This window comes from Ranitomeya imitator, chromosome 4 (assembly GCF_032444005.1).
Source record: "Ranitomeya imitator isolate aRanImi1 chromosome 4, aRanImi1.pri, whole genome shotgun sequence".
Classification (NCBI taxonomy): Eukaryota; Metazoa; Chordata; class Amphibia; order Anura; family Dendrobatidae; genus Ranitomeya; species Ranitomeya imitator.
The window spans coordinates 599773498-599784258 of record NC_091285.1 but is presented as its reverse complement, the minus strand read 5'-3'; positions in this window follow the sequence as shown (position 1 = coordinate 599784258).

The window sequence follows — 10761 nt, the reverse complement described above, 5'->3', positions numbered from 1 at the left end:
ACGTGACGCCCGCAGACCATTCCATCAAAGTCTGCATTTCAAAACGTCACTACTTAAATTCCGAGCCCCGGCATGTGCCCAAACAGTAGTTTACCCCCACATATGGGGTATCACCGTACTCAGGAGAAACTGGACAACAAATTTGGGGTCAAATTTCTCCTGTTACCCTTGGGAAAATTAAAAAATTCTGGGCTAAATAATTATTTTTGAGGAAAGAAAACATATTTATTATTTTCACGGCTCTGCATTATAAATTTCTGTGAAGCACTTGGGGGTTCAAAGTGCTCACCACACATCTAGATAAGTTCCTTTCGGGGTCTAGTTTCCAAAATGGGGTCACTTGTGGGGGGTTTCTACTGTTTAGCCACATCAGGGGCTCTGCAAACGCAACATGACGCCCGCAGAGCATTCCAAAATGGGGTCATTTGTGGGGGATCTCCAATGTTTAGGCACACAGGGGTCTCCAAACGTGACATGGTGTCCGCTAATGATTGGAGCTAATTTTTCATTCAAAAAGTCAAATGGCGCTCCTTCCCTTCCGAGCTTTACCATGCGCCCAAACAGTGGTTTACCCCCACATGTGAGGTATTGGTGTACTCAGGAGAAATTGCCCAACAAATTTTAGGATCCATTTTATCCTGTTGCCCATGTGAAAATGAAAAAATTGAGGCTAAAAGAATTTTTTTGTGAAAAAAAAGTACTTTTTCATTTTTACGGATCAATTTGTGAAGCACCTGGGGGTTCAAAGTGCTCACTATGCATCTAGATAAGTTCCTTGGGGCATCTAGTTTCCAAAATGGGGTCACTTGTGGGGGAGCTCCAATTTTTAGGCACGCGGGGGCTCTCCAAACGTGACATGGTGTCCGCTAAAGTGTGGAGCCAATTTTTCATTCAAAAAGTCAAATGGCGCTCCTTCCCTTCCAAGCCCTGCCGTGCGCCCAAACAGTGGTTTACCCCCACATATGAGGTATCAGCGTACTCAGGACAAATTGGACAACAACTTTCGTGGTTCAGTTTCTCCTTTTACCATTGGGAAAATAAAAAAATTGTTGCTTAAAGATAATTTTTGTGACTAAAAAGTTAAATGTTAATTTTTTCCTTCCATGTTGCTTCTGCTGCTGTGAAGTACCTGAAGGGTTAATAAGCTTCTTGAATGTGGTTTTGAGTACCTTGAGGGGTGCATTTTTTAGAATGGTGTCACTTTTGGGTATTTTCAGCCATATAGACCCCTCAAACTGACTTCAAATGTGAGGTGGTCTCTAAAAAAAATGGTTTTGTAAATTTCGTTGTAAAAATGAGAAATCGCTGGTCAAATTTTAACCCTTATAACTTCCTAGCAAAAAAAAAATTTGTTTCCAAAATTGTGCTGATGTAAAGTATACATGTGGGAAATGTTATTTATTAACTATTTTGTGTCACATAACTCTCTGGTTTAACAGAATAAAAATTCAAAATGTGAAAATTGCGAAATTTTCAAAATTTTCGCCAAATTTCCGTCTTTATCACAAATAAACGCAGAATTTATTGACCTAAATTTACCACTAACATGAAGCCCAATATGTCACGAAAAAACAATCTCAGAACCGCTAGGATCCGTTGAAGCGTTCCTGAGTTATTACCTCATAAAGGGACACTGGTCAGAATTGCAAAAAACGGCAAGGTCTTTAAGGTCAAAAAAGGCTGGGTCATGAAGGGGTTAAAGGATTTAAACACATTTGAAATAATTTTTGGCTGTAAAATAAATTTGTTGTGGGGTTTCATTACATTTTTTTGGACTTTTTTATTTTTACAGCCTCTATTTACCAGTACCTAGAAGACTGCAGAATAAGCTAAATAAGTCGAATCCATCAGTAAGTTTATCTAACAGCAGGGTCTGTAACTGCTATCTCTCTTCTCTTAGGTTGATTTAAGATCACATCAAGTTCAACTTTCATGTAACCGTAAGTCAGCTTTGGAGATTGTGTTGCAGAAGAGAGGAAAGGATTACAGGCTCTCTGGTCAGATAAGGCCTCTTTCACACTTCAGTTATTTGGCGTCAGTCACTACCGACATAGTGACGGATTGACGGATCCGTCACAATTCTTGTAAAAACGGTTCTAACGGATCCGTTTTTTTGACGGATCCGTTACTTGGGGGTTGTCTGGGAAAAGTATCTTCTTTTTGGAGCATGCGCAATTGAAAAAACGGATTGGCGCGACGGATCCGCAGAAAAAACGGTTGCGGCGGATCCGTCACCCATAGGCGCCCATTCTATGGAATGGCAGATGCGACGGATCTGTCGCGATCCGCCATTTCGGCGTTGACAAAAAACGTTTCAATGTCCGTCTATTTTCAGAAAACGTCTGCCAAATTTCGATGGATCCGTCGCATGGCGGATGGAACGGACGACCATCCGTCACAATCCGTCACTAATGCAAGTCTATGGGAAAATAACGGATCCGTCAAAAAAATTGACGGATCCGTTATTTGAGGAAAATGGCGGTTTTAGACTGACGCCAAATAACTGAAGTGTGAAAGAGGCCTAAGCTTACTGATAGATTCGACTGTTAACACTGCAGTCTTTTATGTACTGATATACATAGAGGCTGTAGAGGACAAACGGTCCAACTGTTGTAATGGAACCCTTTCGCATAAATTCTTTACAGCCAAAAATATTTATAATAAAGGATAAGCTGCTCCTAAAGGTGTCTACCTCCTTTAAAGGGGAAATGCATCCACTGTTATGAATCCACTCTGTTTGCCTGTTCAGATGATCATTATGTGACTGCTCTTATGTAATTTACATACTCGTGGTACGTACCGATTAGTTTCATTTTCTGCTTCATGCAATGTTCATTTTCAGCCGGCACTATAGCATGCTGAATCCTAACAGTGTGTATGGTACTGTATGCGACATGCATATTTGTGGTTATCAGTTTACTAGCTTCTTTCAATTTGTTTTTATAGAAGTAGGAAGAGAAGCCACGTAACCACAAGTATGCAAATTTAACATGACGACTGTTTGAACAGAGAAGAGAACATAATTCTGACAGTGTGTGTACCAGACAGTGCTATTATTTGGCATGACATAACGCCAGACAAAATCTAGCCTTGACCCAAAAAACCCAGTTAAAGAGGATCTGTTACCAGGTCAAAAGTTATGAGTCTTTTCATTTTTTCATTTAGGGCCAATTTTTATTCTCTGGGGTATGTCTTTAGGCTTCTCTGCATTATTACCCTGTGAGTATTGCCTTCCTTAATAAAGATCAGAATAAGTTGCAGTAAATAAATAGCCCCATATCTCTGGAACCATATGGCGGATTTAAAGAGAATACAAAAATGGACTACTCAGGGGACTAGAGGGAAAAAGTGTAAAAACTGTCTGACTTGGTGACACGTTCCTCTTTATGTATCGTAATTCTATGTTCCTGACTAAGAAAAATATATAAACTTGAATTACAAACTTTTCCTTGTACTTGTTTTAGTCTAAAATATATTTTAACCTTGATACACTACTTTGTTAAATTTATGATCATTCAAGGACACGCAATGTTCTTCCAAGCAAAAGGTCAAGCAAAAAATCCCCACAACAAATTATTCATATTATTTGCACATGATCTGTAATTATAACGCGAATGGGCAAAGACCGCAAGGTTACAAAAGATATTTGATCTGAAATATTTAATTGGTTATGGTGAAGATGAAATCTCTGAGAATTATTATTTCAGAATTACAAAGTTCCTCTGGCACACAAAGACAAAATGAAAGGAAAGACAAATGGATTATGTTCTCTCGCTGTTATGCCAGTGTCCATTGCCATTATTTTCATGATTTAATACACTATCATCTTGATGTAAATGTACCATGCATAGAGAGTCCCTATCATTAATTACTCAATTCAGGCATTAATCTGGATGTTTGGCCATGCAGACTGTCAATGGTTCTGTAATAGAGGAAATATGCTCTGCACAGCTGCGACAGCATAGTGTCTGTGAAAATGCTCAGGAAGGGAGCATGTTTTAGGGTTCTGTAATAGTCATGATGACACTGTCGCCTTTGGCAAACATTATTCTTTTCTTATTAGATCCCGATATACTGTATTCTAAAAAAAAAGGTGTTTAAAGGGAAACTGTCATATCCCAAAACACTATTAACCTGCAGAAATACAGGTCAATAATGTTCTGAAGTCATGCATCCACTGCACTGAAAGTCCAGCTGCAGGGAGGAAATTAACTTTATTTCTTCCAGCAGCCTCTGGCTTTCAGTCATGGAGGCACTGATGATGCGGCTTCCATAACCATGCCCTTGCACTGACTGACAGACAGCTTTGCACATATGCACTGCTGAGTTGGCTGTCAGTCAGTGCGGTGGAGTGGTTTCAGCCGACACTCACTGTGTGCTGAGCTGTAACTGAAGCGTTGCCTGCCGCTCTTCCATGACTCCATGGCAACCTCTTACCTGAAGTTGCTGGGAGACATAAAGTCCATTTCCTCCTGTTAGTCATGCTATCAGTGGGGCGGTCGCATGGCTTTAGAATACTGCTAACCTGAATATTAAACCCTTATCTGCAGATTAATAGTGTTCTTTTGACATGGCAAGCTCACTTTAAAGGATATTTACCTGTTATGATTAGGCAATTCAGTACCACAGTGAACATAGAGGTCAGAGCACATACAGTGATCTGACAATAATCCAAAAACATAGAACGAGCTCTGAGACGTGGGAACTCTGTTGACCGCAATCCCTAATCCTATCCAACAACACTAGAGGCAGCCGTGGATTGCGCCTAACGCTACCTATGCAACTCGGCACAGCCTGAGAAACTAGCTAGCCTGAAGATAGAAAATAAGCCTCAGAGAAATACCCCAAAGGAAAAGGCAGCCCCCCACATATAATGACTGTGAGTAAGATGAAAAGACAAACGTAGAGATGAAATAGATTTAGCAAAGTGAGGCCCGACTTTCTGAACAGAGCGAGGATAGGAAAGGTAACTTTGCGGTCAACACAAAACCCTAAAAACCACGCAAAGGGGGCAAAAAGACCCTCCGTACCGAACTAACGGCACGGAGGTACACCCTCTGCGTCCCAGAGCTTCCAGCAAACAAATAGATAAGCTGGACAGAAGAAAAGCAAACAAAATAGCAAAGGAAAACTTAGCTATGCAGAGCAGCAGGCCACAGGAGCGATCCAGGAGGAAAACAAGTCCAATACTGGAACATTGACAGGAAGCCAGGATCAAAGAACTAAGTGGAGTTAAGTAGAGCAGCACCTGACGACCTCACCACATCACCTGAGGGAGGAAACTCAGAAGCAGCAGTACCACTTCCCTCCACCAACGGAAGCTTACAGAGAGAATCAGCCGAAGTACCACTTGTGACCACAGGAGGGAGCTCTGCCCCAGAATTCACAACATTTACCCTTACTGTTTTGAATATATAATATTTTCTTTAAGAGAGTTTCCACATTGTCTCCATATCACTGCAAGATTACCGAATCCTGACTTGGTGCAATGAATCACGCCCCCTTGAAGAAGCGAGGCGAAACGCGCTCCGGGGTGAGAGGTGCTGCGGCTGACTTAGTAAGTAGTTTCTTTTAAATCTCATAGTGCCGGTTTTGTTTCTTACACTGGGCTTTCCTTCTTTATGCGCATCTATATATATATTACCAATTTTTGGACAGATATTCTGCATGTCTGCACCTTCACTGCAAGGGATTACTGTCAATCATTGTGGGCTAGGTGCAATAATATTACTTACTCTTATATCTAATCTGATTTGAAATTGAAATGAACAGCCTGTTTAATTTAATCTGAAGATTGAATTTTTGGAGCTTGCTTTAGAAACCATTTGTCATTACAATCTTTTGGGTACACATTTCTTAATGGTTTGACCCGCTATATAAATATGCAATTATATTTGTGTAATATATTATAGCCATTGGGTCCTTTACATTAGCATATTAGTAGTGGTTTTGGAATCTATTGTAAGTATATTGGTGACATTCCCAATACTATCAGCCTATGTCTTTAGAGTTATTTCTGTTTTTTTAGTATTGTTATAATTTTATTCCTATAATATTCAATAAAGATATAATTTTTAACTTTTTGGTTTTCTTTGTTTTGTTGGGGGGGTTTTCTCACCCCCTTAAAAAGTGGGTATATCTAATTGGTGAAGAGCCATATACTTATTCTGATTGGACATGTATGTTGCTAATGTTTTATATTACGTCTATACAATTTTATAAAAGTAATAATTACAGTTAGGTCCATATATATTTGGACAGAGACAACATTTATCTAATTTTAGTTATAGACATTACCACAATGAATTTTAAACAAAACAATTCAGATGCAGTTGAAGTTCAGACTTTCAGCTTTCATTTGAGGGTATCCACATTAAAATTGGATGAAGGGTTTAGGAGTTTCAGCTCCTTAACATGTGCAAACAAATCAAGCAAATCAATACGATCACAATGCCAAATTTATATAGTTTTTTTATGTTTTGGCTTCCTTTGCGCAAAAAATAGCTTTATCGAAAAACAACATTTTTTTTGCCATATTCTGCCAATCATAAGTATTTTAATTTACTGTAGATGGTACTGTGCGAGGACTGTTCTTTTGTGGGACAAGCTGTAGTTTTTACTGGCACCATTTTGGGTGCATTACAATTTTCGATCATTTTTTAATTATTTTTTTTTGCTCAGAAACATGGTAAAAAAGTAATAACTGAAAAAATATTTAACTTTTTTTCACCATGCAGTATTATTGACATATGTTCTGTAGGTTGATGACATTATGATGAGAGTTTTTCATGTTTTTTAAACTTTTCTACAAGAATCAGGGCAGTGTTCCCTTCTGCAATAGTCAAATGACCCCATCAACAGATGTTGATTCCAGCAGACCACCAGGGTTCCCCAGTGCAGAGGGGCAGCGCTGATCTAAGAAATAAGCACAAGTTTTCTTTTCTTTTTTTTTAAACCAAATTAAGCCCATTAAGCATAATTCGGAAAGTTTGGGACAGAACCTCTAAGGCTTCCATATGTATTAAAGTTAATCAAAACCACAGATTTCATCAGGATCTGATGATCATCTAATGTGTATGAGGGGAGTTTGAATTGAAATGGTCAATGCCCCATGAGACAAGGCACCACTAGTCGAGTCTGGCAGCAGCTTTATCCTCATTGATAGCAGATCATTAATGTGCATGGGAGATTTGGTAGAGAAAGCTTGACCACTATCTCATATGTATGAGCAACTCAATAATCCTCTAGTCAAAAAGCTACATCAAATTACCCCAAGACTTTAATAATAAAGTGTAGAGATGATCACACCTTTTGAAATTTTAGTTCAGCTTTAGTGAATTTTTCCTAAAAAATTTGATTGGTGACAAAGAAAATTTGACGTGACTCTAAGGTACTCCAATTGCCCTGAAAAGACAATGGTAAAACTCTTAGGTCTCATAGATCTGTGTCCAACCCTTTTCAAACTCTTTATTGCAAAACACAGTCATTGTAATGCCAAAGTGACCTCCACATATATAACTGTGGTTAGACAGATGTTTTTTGGCTATTTCAAAAAAGATTTCTGTGCAGATCTTGCCAAAAAATACAGCGCTTTGGCCCATTACATGATGGAAGTCTGTGGCAGTTCAAACTGCTAATTCATAGCAGAAACTTAAGGTTTCGTCTCAGATCTCTGCTGCAGATTCTGGAGGAAATATACGTTAAAATTTCCAAACGTGTAAGTACTCCATGTACGATGTACGATATGTACGATTATCTAAATCTACGATGAGATCTAAGAAAAGAAAGAGAATGGAATGGGGGCTATCTCAGCAGAAGAACATGCTATTTCAATTCATGTTGATTACATCCATAGTATGGAAGGTGGAGAATACCGTTTCATTTTCCACTATACTCTTTTTGCAAGTAGAGCTTTGTCATATTGATGTTTGAAATAATCATTTTTGTGATTTCCCGACCTGGAAATGAGTAAATAATTTAATGTATTTTCCTACATAAAGTAAGACCCATGATAATCAATGTTCTTCAAATTGTAGCTCATTTGAGAGGGTCGGTAAAGTAATGGATTAAACGCCTATGGATCTTACAAGTGCATGTTCCAATGTAATCTATCTGTAGTAACTCAGCTTCATATCTGGGCCATCCTTGTGTTTTCAGCGGTACAGGACCATTATAGGAGATAATGATGGATGATGATCACAACCTCACTGAAGAAATGTAATTACTGTCCTGTCCTAGGGCTAAATCATTGGTAATAACTGTTGGAATGTGTAGGTTTCATTCTGACATTCTTTATTTCCATGGTCACAATTATGTTAAATCCTATACTGTAATTTAAGAAGACCCATTGTTCATCTGCCAATGTTATTTATCATGGTGGACCTGTGGCTAGCATCTCTAATTGCAGGGTTGAGTTCATGGTCTCACTTCTATCCTTTGCATAGTATTAACATGTTCTTCTTAAGTCTTTGGTATTTCTGCCTGGTCCAAAATTAAATCTAAAGACTGCTATTTTCACCAAGGAAGAGTTTTCTTACCATCTGAGAAGGTACTTTTGAGGTTCACACATACTGTACTTCACTACAGTAATAGCTAGTAAATGTATATGTTTAGCAGCACACCAAGTACCGCTATGTTTTAGAAAAAAATAAATTCTTTGTTCCTTCTACTAATTGCACTAAAGATCCAACACACATTAGACTAAGCTTAATCCATTGGTTTTGGTGGGACTGGTCGACCATCTAATGCAGAGGTGTCAAACTGCATTCCTCGAGAGCCTCAGACCATGCGTGTTTTCAAGATTTCCTTTGCATTGCACAAGGTGCTGGAATCATTCTGTGCAGGTGATTAAATTATCACCTGTGCAATACAAGGAAATCCTGAAAACATGACCTGTTTGCAGCCCTCGAGGAATGTAGTTTGACACCTCTGATCTAATGTGTATGCAGTAGATTTGAGCAAACCAATTCACACTGCCCTAGTTTGGCGTCCAGTTCAATCCTCCATGGCATAGGGACCAGAGAAGTCTTCACTACTGTGGCCGACATCCTTGGTCCAGCAACCTGGACTCGTCTGGAGTTAACTGGGCCCCGATGACATCTTGAAGTTTTGCACTAGAAAAAAAGAATAAAAGAGTAATAAGAGAACAACAATAATAAATGTAGAAAATCAACCTTTATTAAATAAAACAATCATAGTCCAGGCATGAGTCCAACAGTAAAAAGTAGGCATCATAGGAGGGCAAATAACGAAGCGCTCATTGTATTATATTCTTATAGTCCAAGTCACAGCCATAATTATGATATCAGCAGAACAATACTGAAATATGGCCAGGAGCAAATTTACCAAAGTAATTACAAAGTCAAGCACGTCCTTAATAGTCCTCTCCTGCTGGAATGACACCAGCCCACATGTGCATTCTGGCGCACTGCCTTGGTATGGGACAGCAAGATAGGAGAAGCATGATTTGTAAAATAGGGGACAACCCCTTTAAACTTCAAAACACTGATCTAAGTAACACGTTATAATCAATAAACTAAGCTTATAGCTGCATATTGTGCAGCCTGATGCTCCATAGGTTCTGATACCTAGTGTGAGGTTGTGTGGCAAAATCTTTAGGTACTCAGGCAATTAGGACCTCCGACGTCCTTTTTAAAGAAGAACGCCTCTTCCCATCAAAGTTTTTAACCTCTCAATATATTGCAGTCATCATATTATATGGCACTGTGTACTTACAATTGCTCATTTTGCATTTCTACCCAGTTAATTCTTCTCTTTTCCATTAGGTCTATGACATCACTTGATTAAAAACTGATTAGACGATTCCTTCTAAGCTCTATGTAGAAACAAGAGGTCAATTCTTCCTGTATGATTCGTTGCAAAAGACCCTGGCAGGGGGGAGGAGGGAGCAGTTGGGTCAGGAGTAGTGATGAGCGAATATACTCGTTACTCGAGATTTCTCGAGCATGCTCGGTGATCCTCCGAGTATTTTTTAGTGCTCGGAGTTTTCGTTTTTAGCGCCGCAGCTGAATGATTTACATCTGTTAGCCAGCATAAGTACATGTGGGGGTTGCCTGGTTTCTAGGGAATCCCCACATGTACTTATGTTGGCTAACAGATGTAAATCATTCAGCTGCGGCGCTAAAAACGAAAACTCCGAGCACTAAAAAATACTCGACGGACCCCCGAGCGTGCTCGAGAAATCTCGAGTAACGAGTATATTTGCTCATCACTAGTCAGGAGTTGTAGAAGGGAAGATAAATGCAGGGACAAGAGACTTCCTTTTTCTACATAGAGCAGGGAAAATAGAAGAATTTACTGGATAGAAAGACAAAATGAGCAATTGTAAGTACCCGTGCTAGGTAATATGATGACTGCAATATATTAAGAGGATAAAAACTTTGGTGGGAATGCTTCTTTGATAGTGACAGATGGGTCTGGCTTAGACCAAAAGTAGATCATGAATTGCCATTGTAACAAGATCAACATTGATAATTTACCTAAATTATGTTTTCATACATGTGTCCTCACACGTGTGGTGCAGGCTATTAATATATAGTAACTGCCTAAATCAGATTATTTTTTAAAAGTATTCCTTTGTATGTGGGATTCTAAAACATTAGCAATCACAGAGAATGGCATCTAGTGCTCTCTGTTAATTTCGCTACTCTTCTTGTCCTGGAACATGTTGGGTTTTGAAAGCTCTCATTTTCTACGAAATAAAAAAAACAAAACAAAACAAAAAAGCAACAAAACATCCTT